The 23,046-nt window shown below is 44.1% G+C and overlaps 1 long non-coding RNA gene across 1 annotated transcript; it reads left to right on the top strand.

The window, feature by feature from the left end:
* The first annotated feature begins 5,020 nt into the window (after positions 1 to 5,020).
* On the top strand, positions 5,021 to 16,663 carry LOC308650165. The gene is made up of 3 exons (XR_014022271.1): positions 5,021 to 5,139; positions 13,764 to 14,100; positions 15,771 to 16,663. It is a non-coding gene; the product is annotated as an uncharacterized lncRNA (long non-coding RNA).
* Positions 16,664 to 23,046: the final 6,383 nt, after the last annotated feature.

The raw sequence follows: 23,046 nt of genomic DNA, 5'->3' as shown, positions 1-23,046 counted from the left end.
CTACCAAATTTTTGTGTTGACTGTGCATTTTTATATGGAATTTGCCATCTTTAAATGTTTAAATGATACCACCATTTTGTACTATGCATAGAGTTCTTCCTGGCTCAAGAAACCTTGAAAATCAACAACCTCATATTCCCACATGAAAAAAACTTATGTTGTGAAGAAAGCCCTGACCCAGGGGCAGAGGGAAACCTAGAAGCCCTTGGGTCAGACCCAGAAACAAATCCAGGCTCTGCCTCTTACTGATCTAAGTTCTTTGGAGCCCTTTCCCCCTTTTTTTCAATTTGTGAAATAGCAAGGTTGAGCCAGATGATCAAAGAGAACCTTTCTAGGTCCAACCATGATTCTTGTATAAAAGCCAGTATTTTGTAAATCTCCTGTCTTAACAATTATAGCTTTTTATCAGGACTAAGTTTCCACTAAGAGCTAAACTGTTTAAGGACAGCTACTCTGTGCATATAGGTACTCTTACTGACTTTTCAGATGAAGAACCTGAGTCTTAAGTTGTGAGCTGAAACCCAATAAGGTCTTTCTACTCCAATGGCTAAGTTTTTGTACAGTAGTCTCCTAAATGCGTCCTTTCTTATAGTCCCTGGGTAGATGACCCCATCCTCCAGGCATCCCAAATTATTTAAATGGTTTCTTTGGTGCTGACAGAGTGATAGGCTTTACACACCTCTCTCTAAAAGGAAATGAAGTTGAGAGCAGTAGGACCTTATTTAACTACTTAATAATATTTAAATGTGAGTGACTAAGCTACCATGAAGGGAAGTTTAATATTCTCACTAAGATGCTAAATTCCAAAGCTGTAATTAGGAAGCAATAAGTGATTAAATTACATCCTGGGCCAAAATTTTCTTGATTGGTGGCATAGTTGGCTGTCAGCTCTGACACTTGGTTTACCTGGATGTACCTGTCCGTCATCTGACTATCACTAGGTGACTACTGTGCATGATACAAGGCGGTGGTAGAGGGGACTCCAAGCTGGGGCCACCTAGTCTTCCAGATTTCATATTCCAAACATCAGGGAATGGATCTTGGGTTGCCAACTATTTTTCCATGAAAGGCATTTCAAAAATAATTACGTTGCCATCATTTAATAAAACAAGAGAAAACTTAACACCCAAAAAAGAAAGTAGGACATATTTTAGAAGAAAGCAGAGTTTTACATAGAACAGAGTTTATGATAGATTCAGGGCATTGTCCTTTGCTTCTATATTTCACTCCAGGCTGGTGAAATCTTTTTCAAGGACTGAGGCTGGGAATCACACAGCACAACACCACGGTTGCACAGGTGGAATTCCAGGCAGGAGCTTCTCATCATCATGAAAGTGGACATGGAAACTCAAAGCAGCATTGGTTCTATAACCAAAGGTCATTTCAGTAACAGAATTGCCAGAATAGATTGCCTCACAGTAGCTAATCTTAGGGGTTGATTCTCTTGTGACCCAAGGTTCATAGGTGACAACTGGAATTACCTGGATATTTAAAAATATCCCAAAAGAATGAAACTCTCAACTGTTTGAGGCTCAGTCAGAGCATAGCCAAACAACACAGAAAAACAGAATTTGGCCTTAATAACAAATCAGACCAACAGAGTGCCACAGTTTTCATAACCTCAAAGCCAAACAGTGGCACATTAACTATAATCTCAGTGACTCCTTTTTCTGATGCAGGAGGATCGCACATTTGAGATCAGCATGGGCAACTTTTATGAGACCCTGCCTCAAAATTCTAAAAATGTGAAACAAAAGGGCTGAGCAGGTAGCTCAGTGGATTCAGTCCCCACTACTACAAACAATAAAACAAAACTCAGAACCTTGTCCACAATCTATTTTCCTTAGTGCTGTGCCCAACCTGCACACCTAGGTTTGCTTTCAGGCCTGCCCTGCAATGCAGTGGCACAGCTGCTCGTTTCCCCATCCTCTGATGAGCCCAGGAGCCTTCACACATGGCCGTGGTGCTGCTTCTATGGGCAGTCCCCCAATTGCCTTTCATCTCAGGATCAAGGGAGCCTTCCCCCTACAGAGAGTCTGCTGAATGGACCCTTTATACTCTTCTCCTTTGGTCTCCCCTCAAGATAAGGGCCCCTGAACATAGCACAGGGACTCATCTCTGTGACCCACAGCAGAGTTTGGCAATAGTTGTCACTTGGTAGGAAAAGGGACAGGACATTCAAATACTCTTTTGTGCTGTGGTCCCCCTCATGTTAGTCATTCATAAACTTAATTTTTTTTTTTTTTTTTGGTCACTCTAGTCTTTTTACCATAATAAAAGCACTGATAACATCTCTTGTTAAGAATTTCTTCAGAGGCCTCCTCTAACACATCTCGTATTTAATCCTGATCAGAAATGTCTTGTCTGTTCTTGCCTTTTGCATTGAAAATGAGTGCTTCTAAGGAAAGCTTCTCAGCAGGAAGGATCTTAAGAAAGTGTCCTGGTCTCCTCGCTGTGACACACTCTGAGGGAGGTGTAAGGGAAGGAGTGTTTTTAACCATGTCTTATTTTTCAGTGCAGTTTCATTGAACTTGCCATACCTTAAACTAGAAGGCTTGTTCTCCCAACCTACCCGCTCCCACCCATTTTCTGACGTTTTCAAAGAGAAATCCTTTGGTAACTGCTGAGGCTTTTCTTGAAAAATAAATTCTAGCCCATGATCCCTTAGTATGAATCAGTGCTTTCTAGCCTTGTTTTTTTCAAGTGGGAAGGACAAGTGAAAGATCCTGTTCTTGTTGGCTACTATTGAATGCTATCTTCCAGGATCTAAAGGAATAAGAAACTTTACAGTTTCTATAGAAGTTCATCCCTTCTGAAGTCAATCAGGGGAGCATTGTGTAGTTCTGATCTTCAGTATAAACAAGTATGTTCTGTTATACATTAAAGATGAGGGCTGTAAAGACCCCCATTGGATAACACCACAACCAAAACTCATGTCTAAAAGCTTCTTGAAAATGATTGTAGGGTGAAATGGAACACTGAAAACAACTGATGCAACTGGGGTGATGCACATGGTGAGAGAGAATCTAGGCCTTGATGGGTGGATGGGATAAATGGGGCAGGGAGGTGTGAACAAGGGAGTGCAGGGAAGGGGCAACGGAAGGCTCTGTCCAGAGCTGTGTGAGGGGAGTGGTTGGAAATACAGTTGACATCACTTCATTTTAACCAGCATATTAGCCACCCTCCCTGGGCCTCTTGATCTCTCTGACAATGACCCGTTTCAACGTCACTTGAAGGAGTTAATTGCATGTGTTCACCCCATGTTTCTTTCCTCTGAGTCTCTTGAACCCATTGCCACAGGCTCTTATCTCCATCAGTGCCCTCTCCAGGGCCAGATCCATCCTATAACCAACCTGTCAGCAGTACTTCACACAGCTTCGTGTGCGTGTGTGTGTGTGTGTGTGTGTGTGTGTGTGTCTGTCTGTCTGTCTGTCTAAATGGGAAATTTCACAGGCAAGAGCAAACAATAAAATAAACTTCCATTTCCACAGAGTCTGCAGTGCTCCATATAACAGTTCCTGTTTATCTGTACACCGACTGACTCATGCACATCTGCACAAGATTGTTTTAAAACCTGGAAGACCCTCTACACACACACCTTGTTGGACCCTGCTTGCACTTGGCCTCAGGCCACTGTGCTCTCCTGGTTCTTTGCTTCTCCCTCCAACTGCTCTGTCTCAGTCTCCCTTGCTGACCACTCTCCACCTTCTCTGCTCCACTCTGAACATGAGCACCACCCAGACACGAGCCATTTCCAAGTTCATTTCCAGCCCCATCTCACTCTCGAATGCTAAACTTGAACATCCAAGTGACAGCTTGACATCTTCCCTTGGATGTCTAATAGTCATCTCAAGCTGAATGCACCCAAAACTGAGCCCTCCTCCTATATAGACTTCCTTTCTTCCCACAATCTCCTTAAAGCTCACTTAATGGCAAGTGCATTTTTCAGTTGCTTCTGAATCATCCTTGACTCTTTTCTTTCTCTCACATTTTACGTCCAATCCATCATCAAATGTTGTCAGAACTACCTTCAAAATGAACTTGACAACTCCTCACTCTCTCCAGCAACTCTCATCTCATCTGTTGCCTAGACTAGCACAATATCCCCTTAACTGCTACCCCAGTTTCCACTCTTGTATGCCCCCTCCTCATCCATTGTCCACCATGCTGTCAGTGTAATATTTTTTAGAACATGTCACTCCATTCCTCAAAACCTTCCAATGCATTCCACCCTATTTAGAATAAAGTCCTAACTGCATACATACTACAGTCCACGAGGTCCTCCATCATCACCTGGCTTCAGCCTCCGCTCTGATCTCATCTGCCATCCTCCCCCTCGTTCATTCTTCTCATCCACACTGGCTCCTTTGCTTTCTCCAACTTGACAAGCAAGCTCTCTGGTCCCTGGAATGCTCTTACCAGAATTCCACATAGGTCTCTTCTCCCTTTATTCAACCCTCTTGTTATCTTGTTCTCCTTCATCACAAGGCATTTTCAGACCCTCCTGTCTAAACTATCAATTCCATTCCTTCGACTCTTTTATTCTGCTTCATTTTTCTACAAGCATGCCTGATCTGGCAAGTGTGTTTACTTGTTTGCCTTTATTACTCCATTCTAGAATAAGTTCTATGTGAATTAAGAATTTTATTTCATCCATTGCTATATTTCCATTACCTGAGCCAGTCAAAGTAAATATTTCTCGAATCTACACATGAAGTAGGGCTACATGGATAGGCAGGGGACAGATTAAGAGATTAGGCTAAATGTGATCAATAATAAGGAGTTATTGAAAGCTTTCAAACAAATTCACTTTGTGAGAGTAATCCAGTAATAATCTAAGGAGCAGAAGGAAGAAAAACAGGTGAAGGCCTGTGTGGAAGTGATGGCATCATCCAGGGGAGAGTCAAAACTGGATATCAGGTGGCATCAACAGAAATAGAAGACAAAGAGTGACAAGCATTCAGGAGGGTGAATCATCAAGATCCAACAGTAAGTTGAGAAGCTGAGATGACTGTGGAGGGTTTGAGCCGAGGTGGGGCAAGGGTGTGCTGGTAGAATCCCGAGGGAGAAGAAGAGCTGACTGGGGGCTGGATGTCTAAGGGCTTCTGATGAGTGGACGTGCTGTCCTGGCTATGTGAGGTAAGGCACACTGCTGGCAAAGACTAGATATTTGCCTACAGGACAGTTTTGCTAAAAGCCGTGAATAGAGGAGATGAAGTAAAAAATGGGTCAGGGACTCCCACATCCATGGATGGATGAGAAAAATTAACCAACCAAGAAAGTAAGGCATCAAGAAGTAAAGAAAGAAGCAAGAAGAGCTTTAAGAAAGTGCAGGAGTGCTTTTTTTTTTTTTTTTTTTTTTTTAAATAAAGCCAGGCCTTGCTGTGTGGTCCAGGCCAACCTCTAACTCCTGGGCTCTTATGATCCTCCTGCCTCTGCCTTCTGAGTCACTAGAACGTCATGCACATACCACGCCACAGGCTCAAGATATGTTTTCTGCAAGAGGAGGCAGGAAAGAGTTGTGACCACTCCATTAAAGTACAGGACAGCCAAGGACTGAGAATGGGGCCTTGAATTTGGTTTGTAGGTGACAAGAAATATGGTAGGGATGGGTGAGGTCAAGAGAAAATAGGAAGAAATGGAGGTGGTGGGGCTTGGGGTTTAGCCAGTATCAACAGGTGATTAACAGATGTTCCCACAGGTAGTGGTCATGGTGGGGGAGCAGGGAGCATGCACTTTATGATGACAGGGCTGTCCAGAACTTCCCGACCTCAGTTTCAAGACACCAATGCTTTGACTCTAGCTCCTGACTGAGAGTACTCTGGGGTCCCTGCAGCAAAAGCACCATGACCACCTCAAGTGCACCTGGTTGTCTTACTGGTGCTCCACCAGAGACTGGTGAGGCCAGCCACAGGGTAAGACCAGCCACAGAGCATGGTGCAGCACCTCTTTTACAAGGCCCATAGAGCAGCTGAGCACACAGCCCAGAGCTTGGCTGACCAAAAGGAGGTGTCTGGGGGTCTGGCGTGGGTTCTCGGAGATGGTGCTAAGTGTCTGTCCTCTCGTGTGATGGCCCATTTTGTAGGTATTGGGAGACTGATTTTCTTAATGTTTTCATTGGTGCATTGTAACTGCATAACAGTGGGATTAATTTTGGCATATTCATATATGCATATAACATAAATTGATCAATTTTATTCTCCATTACCTTCTCTTTCCCTCCCTTCCACCCTTTTCCTAACCCCCCTTCCTCTACCCCACTGGTCTGGGTGACTGATTTAATAATCCTTGTGCATGCAACACATTGGGGCCTCATTTTATTTATAAATAATTGCTGTAAAAATGATCCCATTGGATTAAAAATCACAAGAAATGTCAATGAGAAATGGCAAGAAATCTGTAGAAGTGAGAAAAATTTGATTCTTTAAATATAATTGCAAACATTAACATTTTTGAATGGTTGCAAAACATGATTTTAATATTTTTATTCCAACCTGAGCAAATTTTCTCACTGATAGTGACTACTAAGGATTTGAAGAGTGTATCATTAAACAGTTTTGATCCAACTGGGCACGGTAGCACACACCTGTAATCCAAGTGGCTTGGGAGGCTGAGACAGGAGGATCACAAGTTCAGAGCCAGCCTCAGCAACTTAACCAGGCCCTGAGCCAACTCAGTGAGACCTTGTCTCTAAATAAAATATGAAAAATGATTGGGAATATTGCTCAGTGGTTAAGCACCCATGGCTTCCATCTCTGGGACCAAAAAAAAAAAAAAAAAAAAAAAAAAAAAAAAAAAAGTTTTGATCCGAATTTGAGGACAGCTATTTGAAACATTAGACTAGATATTAAAAAGGAATATTCATGGACGCAAGCTCAAGTTTCTCACTTAATACTCTGGAAAGGTCTTATTTCAAAGTTTCATACAAAGCTGTATCTTCCCTGGAAATTTTGTGATTTACTTTTTCTTATTACAGCTACATGACATAAAGAAAATATAATGGGCTCCTTCTTTAAGACCCATATAGATGCCCTAATTCTTTAGTTTGCCTGAGGGCACCATTCAAATATTATTTCTATGTTTTTTGTTTGTTTGTTTGTTTTGTCATCATGTGGAAAGGAATAGGGGACATTGTCCTGATGATTTAGGATCAGAGAATAGGTGAAACAGCTTGAAAGAAAACAAACTTTACCCCAGAATGGGCTAGAAATCAAGTCAGGTCAGAAGGCAGTTGCAGTCTGGACAAATAGGAAAGAGTAAAAGGACCAAATTCCAAGATCAGAGTATATAGCTGGCTCCAAACACGCACGTGCGGGTGCGCGCGCGCACACACAAACACACACACCCTGAGAGAGCAGAGAGTGGGGAATAGTGATGTGCATTTTTTATTCATCTTATACAAGACTTGCCTTTTTTGCCCCACTCTAGGGACTTTTTTGGTTCCAAATCAAAACAAACAAAAAACCCAACTCATCTATTCTAGGTAACTGAATATTCCAGAATGTAGGTATGGCTTCAAGAATGGCTTGATCAAGGAGCCACCATATCTCAACTGCTAGTGTTATTGGCTTTCTTCTCAGTCTTCCTGTGCTGTTCTTAGAATGGAAAAGAAGTAACAAGCAGAAGGTTGCCTGAATGGAAGAGGTTTGGGGAGAAGGGTGCTACTTTTTAGACCCTCATCACCTCCTGGGATCTTCCCAGAGATAAGAAAATTGGAAGACTGCTTTTAAGCTGGACCCTTAAGACCATTGGTTCCCATTTTATAGATGAGCTGTGTGAGACTCAGGAACAGTAAGGGACTTTAACAAGGGCTCACAGCTGATTCTGTGCCCTTCTAATTCCCAGCTCATTTGGCAGTACTCCCTGCAGAAATAAAATGAAGATAAAAAAAAATGCCTTCAATTAGGTAGATAATTTGACCTTTGAGAAAGCCCATCTCTAGTCCATAGGGGAGTGCTCTTCAAGTCTGTTGAAGGAATTGATTACATGTGTTCACCCCACATTTTTTGCTCTGAGTCTCTTGAACCCAGTGCCACATGCTCTCATCTCCACAGGGCTGTTCCTGTCACCACCACGAGTGCCCTCTCCAGGACCAGATCCACCCTCATAACCAACTTGTCAGTAGTACTTTACACAGCTTTTATTCTTTTGTCGTGTGTAGTTTTTGTTTTTTAGTTTTTGTTTTCTCTTAATGGGAAATTTCACAGACAAAAGCAAATAATAAAATAAATTTCCAGGCAGGGATGTGGCTCAGTGGTAAAGTGTTTGTCTGGCATGCATGAGGCCCTGGGTTCAAATCCTTAAGCACACATACACACACAAAACAAAACAAAAAACAAAACCCCAAACCCTTCCATTTCCTCAGAGTCTGCAGTGCTCCATCTATGACAGTTCCCGTTTATGTGTACACCCGACTGGCTCATGCAAATCTGCATAAGAGTGTTTTAAAACCGGGAAGACCCTCTACACACACACCTTGTTGGACCCTGCTTGCACTTGGCCTCAGGCCACTGTGCTCTCCTGGTTCTTTGCTCCTCCCTCCAACTGCTCTGTCTCAGTCTCTCTTACTGAGCACTCTCCACCTTCCCACCTCCACTCAGTGCCCAGGCTCTGTCCACCAACCTCCGTGCACACTCCATGTGAACTCTGCTCCACTCTGAACATGAGCACCACCCAGACACGAGCCATTTCCAAGTTCATTTCCAGCCCCATCTCACTCTCGAATGCTAAACTTGAACATCCAAGTGACAGCTTGACATCTTCCCTTGGATGTCTAATAGTCATCTCAAGCTGAATGCACCCAAAACTGAGCCCTCCTCCTATAGACTTCCTTTCTTCCCACAGTCTCCTTAAACCTGACTTTGCACACTGGAGTGTGAGCTCCTGGGCCCTCCTGGAGCCCTGATGCACATGCATGCCTCCGGGGCTTGCTCAGAAGTTTATACCAGGTGAAGAGAAGACCATAGCACATACTGGTAGGTGCCTGGGGTTGCGTAACCCACAAGCACACATCTACTTTGAAAAGTTTGATTTTGATTTCCAAAGAAGGCAAAACATCTCAAAATGAAGTTGAGCTATCTTTGGGTAGGATGCAAAACCGCCCATGGGTATATCACATCAGAAACGATGTGTGATTTCTTCCAGTCCTTCAACTCAAAAAAGATGAACAGATTTAACTGATGCATTCTAAAAATAAATAAATAAATAAAATTTGCTTTGAGCTGGGAAACCAAGTATGGAAGTTTCTGGGGGGTTATTTTGGAGGGGGAGAAGTGGAGGGATGGGGTAGTAAAGGACGGTGGGGAAAGTTGTTTTCAGTGTAGAAACCAGGTTATGACAGCATTACTGCTTCAGTGGGAGGGAAAAAAAAGGTAATGGAAGCTCACAGGAACAGGCTTGACTTGGAAAACATGTAAGTGTTAAGCCTTCCCACATGACCGAGGAGACTCCTTCCTCACGGGACGGAGTCATGATGAACGTCTCCATGCTCCTTTTTATGTGTAATTTCAACAACAAAACACCTGGGACGACCCAAGTGACAGGACTCCGATTCAGAGGCAGAACAATATATGGACATGAGGACACAGCTGGCTTGGCCCCTGCTCCTGCCCATTTCAGTATCTTGGGGCAGGAGGTGTCCCTGTGGTCCCCACCATGAGGTCATCTGCCCTGGTGTCTGGAGATGGCAGGCATCAGCTCCTCTCTTCTTGGGGGGCACAGCTGAGCTTTCGCTTATTGTATATCAGGGTTTTCTGGCTAGAAGCAAAATGTCCTTTGCAGGTCACCCAGGATAGAAAAGAGCAACTTATTAAATTAATTATGTTGCATAAGTAACCCTGTACCCTGTTCTTTGGAGTGAAAGTTTATTCTTTTAGTTCTCTTTGTCTTATTCAGAAGAGAGATTTAATGTGTTACTGTGGTGCACAAAATCAATGCTTTGAAATCAATGGTAATTTTTCAGGCTGTTTAAAATTATTCACATGGCTAGCTAAGCCTGCTGCTGAGAGAAAAACAGTGCTGTTGCAGAGGAAATCTTCAAGTTTGAAACACTCCCACTGGTGTGTCTGTGTGGCTTTTCTTCTTAGAACTTGAATATTTATCCTGCAACATTCAATCTAGGCAGGGCTGGCTTAACCCTTAACCATGCTATAGAGGCTGTGTGTGTGTGTGTAGGTGAATTTTCTGTCAATTTGGCCCTCGGAAGCTTACAACTGTGAATGTGTGTCAGGGCCAAGGGTGGTGGGAGGGATGACCATTGTAAATTGCACACATGAGTAGTGGAAGTGTGAGAAATGAAGGAAACCAGTCACTGTGGAGGTTCAAGAGAGGCTGTAGGAAACCAGTTCCAGGAAGAAGGACCAAAATCATGGGCAGCCACTGTTGAGAGCTTTGAGGTGAACAAATCATGTCCCGCAGTGATGGAGCCCTCGTGCAGCTCTGGGAAGCGGACGCTGGTTTGTCAGGCCTCTGTATGGCAAATGAGACATGAATGGCACAGACCTTGCTCCCACCCTTCCTGCATCTTCAGCAGGGCACAGACTGCACCGTAAGACAGGCCTGGTCACCTGCCTCAGCTCTTCCAGGAGAAAGCTGACACTGGCCAGCAGCTTCCTCTGTTTCAGTGGCCCCCGGAAAAATGTGGCCCCAGCACTTCTGCCAACCCAGCTAGAAATCTTTGGGGGGTTAGAGAGAAAAGGGTGGCAACCACATAGACAGAAAGAGCCCTGACTGCCAGAGAATTGTTCAAGGGGCAGGCAGGTATGCCTTGGTCACCAAAAATCACCGCCCAGCTAGTTGGCAATAACTCACAGCATGATGGGCTAGACAAACACTGCTCAGAAAGAGCATCAGGGTCAAGAGACACACTTCCCAGTGATGCCCTCCAACTCAGTCTCTTCATCAGCATAGACTTCCTAGAAAAGGAGAAACTAATTTGAATGTTGGCAAAACTGGTCATTTACAATATATTCAGGGAGAAAATAATTTACACACCATGGTAAAGAATCTTCCTCTTGAAGAGACTTTTGTTGATCAACTCCTAAGCCAGGCTCTTATCTGGAAACTATATATAAGCTCCAAAGGTTCCTGATTTCAAAGGAAATTATAGGCAGAATTTTTCTTAAATGAGAGTCCACAGCTTCTGCCTAGTTAATACTCAAAGTTGCTACAATCTAAAAAGTTTCAGAATCTAGAAACAACTTTTTGTACAATTTTGGAGTTGGAGAATCAGTGTGGAGCTGTGGTGGGCTGCTGCCACGGAGTAAGTTTTGGTCAGGAGACCCCCTCATTCTTGGCACCTAACAAGTTGCCGAACATTTCTGGGTGTATTTGCAAAGATGATGGAGAAGAAATGTCAGCCCCAAGCTGACTCCCTTTTTCCAAGTGCAGTGATCAACCTACATGTGGGACAGGGTTACACTGCTGGGATGGATCCCATGCTTCTGTTAATAGAAAGTTGTAGAGAGTCCAGTATCACTGGTTTGCATCCTTGGAACCAGCCCAGTTATATCCTGGGTTTCCTGGAAGGCCCAGTCCAGAGTCAAGCTATGCCAGGGAGTCTGTTTCAGGCTCCATCAGCCCATTTTCTGAGATGGGGTCACAAGACCCAGGCCCCTTTTCTCCCTCATTTTTGCTCTTTCTGCTCAGAAAATAGCATAACTTGCAACACTGAAGCTTCCCCCTGTTGTCAGGCATCTTTGCTGGGAATTGTGTCTCAGTGCTGGGGGGGCTGCTGGGTTGTGGCATTGCCCTGGATCCCCAAAGACATTAACTGGGCAAAAGCTGTGGAAAGTGGTGTCATTATGAAATCTCAGGTGAAGCATGAATGGGAAAGGATATGATTTATATAGAGGTGGCCAAGTGACTTTTCAGGAGAGCTAACTCAACTCTTCACTGGACCTTCAGGGTCACCATTTCTTTCTTTCTTTTTTTTCTTTTTTTTTTTTTTAAGAGAGAGAGAGAGAGAGAGAGAGAGAGAGAGAGAGAGAGAGAGAGAGAATTTTTTAATATTTATTTTTTAGTTCTCGGTAGACATAACATCTTTGTTTGTATGTGGTGCTGAGGATTGAACCCGGGCCGCATGCATGCCAGGCGAGCGCACTACCGCTTGAGCCACATCTCTAGCCCCAGGGTCACCATTTCTTTGACTTCTGGGCAAAGTACTTTTTCATGAGTTTTGGCTAACAAGCCAGATCCTGGGGCCGAGGAGCAAGAGGAGGAATTGAGAATCCAGGACCCTCCAAGAATTGTTGGGCTCCATTCCTCGCCCTCTGAACAAGAAGCTAAGGCTTCTAGAATTTGCTAGATTCACAGGGGTAAGCCCTGTGTAGCACCCACATCTAAGCCTCAACTGTGAAGGCTGGTTTAATTCAGTGAATGCATCTTTCTCTTGAGTACCTCGGATGTTTCCACTTCTATTCTTTCCTCTCTTACAAAAGGGTGATGTGGGCCTGCAGAGTGACTTGTTCTCTCTACCTGGTTCCACACCAAGTAAGCGCTGCCTAGAAAACTACAACTAATGCTTCATTACCCCAAACTCGGCCAACAGACTTGACTAAGCTATCAGGCCCCTCTGGTGTCTTTTAAACAACCCCATGACATAAAGCACTTCCTTTGCCAACGCACATGGTACACTGTTTTATTTTTGATGATTTCGGAGATTTAAAAATGTCAAAGAAATTCTGGCTGTAAATGTCCCCACAGCGATTCTGTCATTTTGTAGAGAAAAGAAAGCGAGCATCACTGCCGCCCCTTTCAGCATGGTCCAAGCTGCTGTGGGCCCCTCCTCCTCAGCCCCTTCCTACCACTCCCCCATCCTATTCATATTCTGATCTTCGACACACTTGAAAAGATGTTATTTCAAATGTTCCTACCAAAGAGAAAATCTTCCTTGTGTTTTTAGAGCCTGCCATCAAAAGACTTAATCTGCATTTGGGGCCAGTGGCTGCAGATGTGGGAGACAGAGTTGAGAGACTCATACACAATGTGGCCAGAGCAGGAGGGGCCTGCCTCGGCTTCCTGGATCCGGACCCTAGCCAGATCATAGAAGCCACCCAGGCCAGACAGGAGAGCCTGCTGTTTGAGGAGCCACAGCCTAGGGATGGGAAGGTTCTGGACCCCTGAGGCCCAGGGCAGGGCTACCTAGCCCTCCTTGGGTGAACAGTGTGCACCAGTATGCATTGAGAGCAGCAATAAAACTAGAGAGAATAACTCATTTAGGCCTTCCTCACTCTAAAATCACCATCAATTGCTCAGTTAAGACAAAGGTTACCCTTGCATGCAGTTTACCATTAATATTCATCAAGTACCAATAATTGGTGGAGAACTTTTAAAAATCTGAGACTCAGCCTTTTTTTTGACAAGCATTTGTTGATGGCTTTTATGGTTTCCATGTGACATGTCCCCCAAAAGCTCATGTGTGAGACTATGCAAGAACATTCAGAGGTGAAATGATTGAGTTAGGAGAGCCTTAACCCAATTAGTGCATTAATCCTCTGATGGGATTAACCAAGTGGTACCTGAAGGTGGGTAGAGTTTGGCTGAAAGAAGTAGTTCATTGGGGGCATGCCTTTGGGGTATATATTTGGCGAGTTGAGCTTAGTCTCTCTCTGCTCTCTGATCATTATGTGAGCTGATTCCTCCTACCACTCTTCTGCCTTGATGTTCTGCCTCACCTCAAGCCCTGAGGAATGGAACCTGTTGTCTGTTGACTGAGATCTCTGAAACCTTGAGCCCTCAAATAAATTTTTTTTCTCCTCTTTTAGTTACAGCAATGAAAATGTTGACCAAAACAATGGCCTACTGTGTTCATCAGTTGATGAGGATAGCCAGCCCTGTTCTTAAGGAGTGAAGCAGACAAATCAACAGGCCTGTACTACAGGAGGGCATGAGTGTGACGAGCTGAGCAAGTGGCACAGGGCACTATATCAGACGTGGGAATTTGGGATCTTGGATATCTTCCCAGTGGACACCATGTCGAAACTGAGACCTGCAAGATGTAAACTGAAGAGGTGGTTGGGTAAAACCACACCGGCTGCAACATGAGAAATAGAAGGACCCTCTGAGATGAGGAGGTAGCCACTGCAGGGCTCCCAGGAAGAGGTAGTGTGGCCTTAGAGGTGGGGTGGGGGAGGGAGCAGCCGCAACATGGAGAACAGGTGGGATGTAGGTGAAGAGGGAGGGGGAAGCAGAGAGTTCTGGAGGAGGCCCAGGTTGCAGTGGGGTGACTGCACCAGGGTGGTATAGCCCTGCGATAGGGACGTTGCTGGACGAGGAGAGGAAGAAGGGGAGACAGGTAGCAGCTGAGGAGAGGATTTCCTAATTTCCTACAAGGTCTACAAGTATAGGAAGGGAACAGAACTTGAGTTCAGTTGTACACTAGTTCCAGGTGCTTCTAGAACATGGAGAGGGGAGATCCAGCAGGCAGGGACGCCTGGGAAGGGCGTGCAGTGGGATGGGAACCCTGCTGGAGGCTGGAGGAGAGTTCTGGGAGAGTCCTGGTCTTGGGTGAGGATTACAGGCTTTCCTGAGTATTTTAGCAGTGTCCTTAGCAATCAAGAATTTGGTGCTAATTACAGATAACAGCAGGCCTAATTTGCATATTAACAACTAAATGTACTAATTACAAATTATCTTTATCTATTCATTAAAACAAGCCCAGGAGGCCTTTTTACTTGGAATGGCTTTGATAGCACTGAGTTAAATTACTGTGCACCTGGAAGGAATACCAGCTGCATTTTCTTGTATGCCATTGTATAAATCAGACTGGCAAATAGAGGTGGCAGTGGCTTTGAAGCCAGAGAGGGGATTCGATTTTGCTCCCTCAGAAAGCTGAGGCGTGTGTTAAGAGTAGCTTCTGATGCAACTAAAGGAAAGCACCCAGATCATTCTAGTTAAATAAAAAAGTTTTGCATGGCCCCTTGTACATGAGGAAGCAGGGTCTTCAAAGGTTCCCTAAAAGGGCCTCTGAGGCAAAGGGACTCAAGGCTGGCTCTGCTGGACCCTGTGGAAGGAGATGGGGCTCAGCTGGAGGAGTTGTGAGTGAATCAGTAACAGCTACATGGAAAAACAAGCCAACTGACAATTGCAGTAGTAACGCCAAGAAAACAAAGGGAACAAAATTAAGGTGTTTCTCTAATACATGAGGGGGCTCAACTCTGCTGCAAACACTAAACTAATCACTGATTTAATTGAAAACAGTGATTACTGAGAAAGTGGAGAGGGGGCAACTATATGTATATCTTCTATAATATATATTTACATATATTTTTATATAATACATTTTTACAAAAAAATATATATATATAGTCTTTCAAAATAATAGATAAGAAATAATAAAAAGAAAGAAAGAGCTTTCTAAGTATACAGAGGTAAATACCAGAAGATCTATGAGGAATAAAAATCAGGAGGGAGAGAGATGGGCAGGGACAATATTTTCTATTATATACCTGGTGGCCATGTTTGTCTATTTTAACCTTGGCACATGGGCTAACTTTGATTAAAAATAACAACAAAAACAAACAAACAAAACAACCCATGATCTAGCTAACCCCTATGTCCTGCAGACTTACCTGTTAACTCCTAGTCTGGACCCTTCCTGGTCTAGGAAGTCTGTCCTGACCTTCTGGTAACTCTCCAGTTCTTCCCTGGTCACTTCTTTCCCTTGGGGGCAGGAGCTGTACCCACATGTTGCACAGGTGGCCTTGACTCCTGCAGGAAGTGGCAAAAAGACAAGAGCAAAGCCTTCATTTTGTTTTCCTTTCCTTCTCCAGCAAGACCCCTCCATACCAAAGTCTCACTCAACTTCTGCCTCTCCTACTCCACAAAAAAGAGACAAATCCAAGTTTCACATGGAAAGGGGAATCAAAGAAATTTCAGAAGGACCGGGGAAAGGCCCATGATACCAGGTTCTGCCATGTTAGTTGGAACCCAGACACTACTCAGTGAGCACAGAGGTGAGGACTGGGAGGGTCTCTCTCCCGCCATGCCAGCAACCATCCTCCGCATGGTCTCTTGTTGAACAGTCCCCATATTCTGCCTGAGCCAAATTCCTTCAAGGGAAAGCAGTCTCTTTCATCAGGCAGCCCCTGACCCGCCAACTTGGATTTTGCTTTCTGAAGGATAAAGACCTGAGATGAACTCTGTCCTTGCCTCTCTCTGATCTTAGCTGGAGCTCACCACCCTGCTCTTCAGAAAAGTTTCCTTTTCTTCTCTGTCTGGTCAAGGGGACAAGCAAGAAATTGATGCAGAGTCCCCAGTCCTTGCAGTAAGAAAATCAAAATTGGCCCAGGCATCTAAGCTTTCCAACAGAAGTCTGGCCAAGAAAGGGAGGAAAATTGTCAGCAGCTGGTGCTGGGAGAAAGGGGCCTAGAGGTGTGATAGGCCATATGGTTATAGCAATGCTACCAAGCAAGGGAAACTGCCAACATGCACAGAAGTCAATACCATGGTGCTCGTTTTTGCAAAATGAAAGTTTTATTGCAAGGTTAAATAGCAAGGAAGACAGGGGCATAAAACAAAAACAAAAAACCTTCACATCTGCCTCCCTGATCAGTTGGTTTGGGGGGAATTTGTAGAAAGAGAGGGGGAGAAGCTGTGAGATGATCTGATGGCAAGAAGGAGGAGTTTGAGTTCCCTTGTACAGGGGTAGCTGGCCACCATGCCTCTTCACAGGTCCCAGGGTCTCTCCAGGGGGACTTATGTTCTGCATGGGGTGGGGGTGGGGGGTTGAACTTGTGACATCACTGTGGTATGTATACACAATGGAATAATACTCAGCATTAAAAGAAAAGAAAATCATGGTATTTGCATGTAAATAGATGGAGTTAGAGAATATCATGCTAAGTGAAGTAAGCCAATCCCCCAAAATCGAAGGCTGAATGTTTTCTCTGATAAGTGGATGCTGACCTATAATAGGTGTGGGGAGGGAGCATGAGAGGAATGGAGGAATTTTGGATAGGGCAAAGGGGAAGAAGGGGAAGAGAGCGGGCATGAGGGAAGGAAAGATGGTGGAATGAGATGGACATCATTGCCCTAAGTACATGTATGAAGAGATGAATGGTGTGACTCTGAACAACCAGAGAAATGAAAAATTGTGCTTCATATGTTTACTATGAATTTAAATGCATTCTGATGTCATGTATAACAAATTATCCTGCTACTTTGCTGAATTCATTTACTAGTTCTAGAAGTTTTCTGGAGGATTTTTTGGGTCTTCTAGGTATAGAAACATAAAGTCAACAAATAGTGCTAATTTGAGTTCTTCTTTACCTATCCATATTAGAATAAATAAATAAATAAATAAATAAATGTCATTGGCTAGAAAAACTGGCTTCTTCCATTCTTGTAAAGCTGGCTTCAAACCATCCTTGAGTGAATACTGGAGTCTTCCTGAAAAACAACTTAACACTTTGTTATTTAAAGAATTTATGTCCAGGCATTTTGGTAATAAGTGAGGATAATAATAATGATAATGATAAAGTTCAACATTTTTTGAACTTCAAATCTGAGCCAACCTCCAATCCCATCAGCAGTCCTGGGATACAGATGTTGTGGCAGCTGTTGGCACTCAGCCTTGAATCCCAAGGAGAACTTGCTTGTCCAGGTCACTGGGAGTTGAGCAGGTAAGAAAGGGTCACCCCGCAGATCTGTCTGGCCTCAGAAAGTCAGAGCTTTAAACTTTGGTGCTGTGCTGTTACGGACCAGACTGATAAAGGACAGAGATTTGGAGAAAAGAAGTGGTAGAATTTGGCTTTTTTTTTTTTTTTTTTTTTTAAGCTAAGGGGAAGTTTAGCACATTTTGGAGAATGAAGTTGTAAGGAAAAATCTAGCTCTTGACTGGATAACCCACAACCAACAGCACAGCAGCCTCAGGGGTGCTAAGGTTACTTTTTCTTTCTTAGTCCTTAAGTTGAGCCGACTGTAAATAAGCAACTGCTTTAAATAATACTCCCTGGAGTGCATCCTTAATCTGCATCTTGTCTAGACTTTCTAATGCCCTGCAGGAGCTCACTGGATCTTATCAGTGTCTTCATTTTTGACAAGCAATAAACTCAGTCTTATCTAGGCTGATGGCTCTGGGTGCCTTCTGCAGCTAGTTAGTAATTTCAGATGTTGTGGGAGGGAGTTCTCAGTGGAAGAATTACATTTTCAATCCAAAATTAAAGCTCAATTTGGTCTAATTGTCCTTGATTTTATCAGTTGCATAAAATGGCAGATTCCATATGCAAAAATAAATAAATAGTTGCCACAGCTTCGAAATTCCTTCTTCCTGGGGACAGATCCCATCAAGTTCTTTGCTGATTCTCAGGCTATTTCCATCCACCAAACAGTGCCCATGGTTCTCTATCCTTTTCTATTTTCTCTCCCTTCTCTGCACTTCCTCCAGCCCTTACCAAAAAAAGAAAAGCATAGTGTCTCTCCCTGTGTCTATCTCTTCTGTGTCTTGTATAATTTTAGAATGGAAGTTCCTTAAGAGCAAGAATAGTTCCTTCATGAGCTGTTGATGCCCAGAAATCTGGAAATGCTTATTTAAATGGTAATTTAGAATAAAGAAAATAATAAAAGTAGTCTTTTATTTTTCTAACATCAGTTTCTTTGCAAGATCTAGTGATGAAGACCATGTTTCATAACTGGAATGAAGAGGCTTAGAGACTGTGCCTGGCTCCCAGAAGGAGAATGCCTTCCAAGAACCACTAGACATCTATCCTCGAGAAGAGAGGGCCTCTGTTTCCAGTTTGCTGTTTGGTTTTGAGCAAGTCCTTTTACCTCTCTGGTCCTCAGATTCCTAAGCAGCAGAGTGCAGGACTGTAAGGTGCATCTCCCACAATCCAGCATGCATGACACAGTGACAAGAGGGAAGAGTTTAAGATGAGAGCACAAAGTTGTAGAAAGAGGAGGAAAGAGAGGAGACAGACTTGTGCCCCCCCCCCCTTCTAAGAAGGCCTCTGCTGGACTCATGCTCCATTCCCCAGGGCCAGGCACTCTGCCCTTACCAGCCAACTCAGAGCCAGCAGCATGTTCCTCAAGACGTGACAATGGTGAAACATTGATTGGAAGAAGTCTGGGGGAAGAGCTCCCCAGTGAGCCAGACAGGGCAGAGCAAGCACTGCCCAGAGCCCTGAGTGCCAGTCCCTTCTCTGCACTGCTCTCTCAGGGGTCAGCTGCCCAGGGCCACTGACCCCAGGCTCAGCCCTGGAAGCAGGTCCTGGAACCCAGCCCAGCTGCCACCCACTATACGACTGGTGCTCTTGGCCATGCTGCCTGGCAGCTGGGAAGGGAGGGACCTCTGCCTGGTACACTGTTGGAATGCTGGTGTTCCTGTTTCTGCTGGGATTGATTAGAACAGATACTACGGGGCTGGCATGCAAATTTTATTTCTCTTTTTTTATTCGGATGAATCAGTTTTTAAATAAAGAACAGGGCAGTGGTAGCTAGTTGCTCTTGGCCTTGAAACGGAACAGCTCCGTGTCTTGGTGCTTGGCTGAGCTCCTTTTCCTATTACTATCTTCCTTTTCTTGGGAGAGACCATGTTCTTACATCAGCCAAGGCAGAGACACAGATGTCAGTGTGGGCGAGAGCGCTCCAAGTCCTGCTCATTACTTCTGCATCTGCCAGTTAGGGCCAGAGCCAGGGAGAAGCAGGGCTTTCCTATAGGACTGATGGCAACAGGCCTGGAAATTGCCTCACAGACAGGGGTTTCAAAGGGCATAGAGTCGTCTACATTTGCTTCCTTTTTACCTTTTCCATCCATTATTCATTCATTTATCCATCCACTTATCTACCTTTCACCCACCCAGCCATCTTCTCACCCATCAGCCCCCACCCATCTGCCCATTCCCCCACCTATTCCCTCCCCATTCAATAACTCTTTCTAGGAACCTGGGCAGGTGTACAGTTCAGAGGGAAGACGGGCTTCCATATAAGTGATTACACTGCTGTGTGGTATGTTTGTAACTGGAGGAAAACCCAGCCCTGTGGAGTAGCATCAGGAGGAATTTATAGGGAGATAACATGGTTCAGGCCACCGTGAAGGGCTTCTCTTTGAGGTGTTCTGATTATGACTATGGAAAAAAACTCATCTGTGTTTTTAGTGTTGGAGGGGTTGGATTGGATTTCATAGGGAAGTCACCGAGAACACAACAACGAGAGCCACCGGGGATACCTCCTGACTTAGGTGTCTATTTTGGGTAAAAATCCTCCAATATCCTGAGTTACTGGTTTACCTTTAGGAATATGATCACCAAGCACCACACAAGAAGTTCATTTTGTAGTTTATGCATTCCAATTGGTGAGTGTGCTGTACTTTTAAGCCCAATGCCTAAACCACCTGTCTTTCTCGGGGAAGCCTTCTGAGACCCTGAAGAATGAGGAAGGGAAGGGAAGCGGCATCACCAGGTACCACACACCTGTGTGAGGAGCATGAACACCCCCTGGAGTGACTAAATGAGAAAGTGGGGCCCACAGATCTCGTATTCCACTGGAATGTGGTTCAAGAAGAGGCCATTTTCTGTTTTTCTACCTTGAGCAATTTTCACTGTCAGAGGCCAGAGAAGGAAACCTCTTTGGGGCTTTGGGGCCTGGAGGGCGGCTGAGCACACAAGTGACACAGTCTCCCCCCTACTCCCCCCACCCCACTGCCGGCCAGGCAAACCTGAAGCCCAGATTACAAAGTGAGGCAGGTGTTTCTGCCTGGTGCTCTCCCAAATCCAGCTCTTTCCCTCACTAGGAGCTGAGGCTGGCTGTTAAGTTCCCAAAAAAGTTAGTCAGTTTACTCCTGTTCTGTTCCTTGAGCAGCCAGGCAACGTGTCATCTCAAATAACAAAACTGTACCAAACGGCAACTCAGTCTTGAAGGAAATGCGTAGCCTGAGGAATAATATCATCATGCTAATTGTGGGACGATCATTTTCTACACCAAAAACACACTGAGAGTGTTGGCTTTTAAAACACATAAACAGCAGAGAATTCACTTGCTAACGCTGGGAGAGAAGAGAAACCACGTTCTGTCAAGATGGGAAGCCAAGGACTCTTAGCTTCTGTCTCACGTTTTCCCCTGCAGAGTCTGTCACGGTTGCTTAGTAAAGGGGACTTGTGCTTTTCAGAGGAGGTGGCATCCTCAGCTCTGTCTTGCAGACGATGTGCCTGATGCTCACAAAGTTGGCATCTTTGCCAGGCTGCCCCAGAGGATTGGCTTTGGGGTGATTATCAGGCCCTGGTGACAGACTGCAATCATTCACACTGTTCTCACCCTTCCTTACAAATCTGCGTGATGAAGGGACTCGCTTCCTCCAAAATGTTTTCTGCTTTTGCTTGTTTGGTTTTGCTTACTGCCTGAAGTGAGTTGCTAAAGTCAATCTGTATTCAAATTCAAAGCCAAGCTGGCCTTGCTCAACAAAGAAGGAAAGCGTGTTTTCAATTTGTGATGCTGTCACGCACGTCCTCTCTCTAGAGATCTGGGTGTGGCACACACGAACTAGAGCTACAGCTCTCTTGACAAAGAAAAATGCCTCATGTTGCTTCTCAGCCCTTGCCCAGTATCACCATTTAAAAGCAAGCATTTGCAAATGCCTCATATCTTGTCACCTCTCTCATGCACCCTTCTCTGAGCATGGTGAAGACTCCATGGGTTGCAGATTGCTTTTTCTAGAAAACCGCATCAACTCCCAAATGTCTGCTGGATGGTACCCTGATGCTCTCTGATAATGAGAATTAATTTTCTTCTCATGTGATATAAAGACACATACATACATACATGCCTAGTGATCTTCTGTGATTGGTAGAGAAGTATGAAGAGATGCAATCTTGGCACCAAAGCGTAACCCACAGTCACCAGAGGTATCCTGCATGGAAGGTAGGCTGCTGAGCCCAGAGCCCATGGGTCAAGGGTTGCCTTAGGGAGCTCCCGTTTATAAGGTTAAGTTTACCCTCATGCCTGAGCATAGCATTTCTATTAGAAACATTAAAAATCGGTTCCAGGCAATATGGAGTAAGTGTATTTAATTTATTCCTCCTGATAATTAAAGCTAAAACCCCACATAAAGCACTAACCACCAGAAAACTGAGAAAGGTAGAGAGGAAAGACGATGAATGATCAGAGATGTGTGTGTGTGTGTGTGTGTGTGTGTGTGTGTGTGTGTGTCTCCTATATATTCTAGTCTAGGCACTAGAAAGGCCCAAAACCTGGAAATGCCAACTGGCTAAGACAAAAATGCCACAGGAAAGTCCTGCATTCTCTAGCTGGAAAAGGATGATGCTGGAAGACAGAGCTCTTTTGACCACTCCTACCTTATATCAGGCAAAGACAAGAAAAGAAGTTGCCGCCATCTCCCTTTCCACTGATGCTATTGCTGTGGACACGGTGGTCTGAGGAGGAGGAGGAGGAGGAGGAGGCATCCCAGCCCTCCCCACCCATTACTGTCACCTCTCTGTAATTTTCTCCAAATAAAAGGATTCATCAAAATCTGTTAATAAAATCATGAGCAGATTCACAATGACCCAGAGTGAAAAATGGTCAGAATCCACAGAGCAAAAGGTCTGAAAACCAAAATAATACTATGCAGGTTTCAGATTGACCTCTGTAGCATACAAATGGAATAGAGGAAAATGGCACCTATATAAAGGTCTAGAAAACTAAATCAAAATTTAAACCACAAGTCCACAGAAGTAGGTCAGGATTTGTGCTCTGAACTTAAAAAAGTTGACTGCTTACTAAAGTAGAATATTTAAATAGGTACCAGAGCCTCATGACCTGATTCTCAAAATGCCCCAAAACAATCCAAATTAGGTTTTTAAGTCAAGAACTAGGACAATCCTAGTTCAAATGAGAAAATAAAATCAATACCAAGAAAACAAGTGTTCGAGTGATCTTACAAGGCTTTTAATGTAACAATCATAAAAGTTCTTCAAAAACCAATTATGAACACTCTTGAAACAAGTAGAAAATTACAAATTCTCAGTAAAAATGGAGAACAAAATGGAAATTGCAGATTTTAAAAATAAAATAATCAGAACTTAAAAACTTGTAGATGGGTTTAATAGGAGAATGGGG

Source organism: Spermophilus citellus, assembly GCF_964194105.1.
Source record: "Spermophilus citellus genome assembly, chromosome: 5".
Taxonomy (NCBI): Eukaryota; Metazoa; Chordata; class Mammalia; order Rodentia; family Sciuridae; genus Spermophilus; species Spermophilus citellus.
The sequence above is the reverse complement of the archived record's forward strand: the minus strand, read 5'-3'. Positions and strand labels throughout refer to the sequence as shown.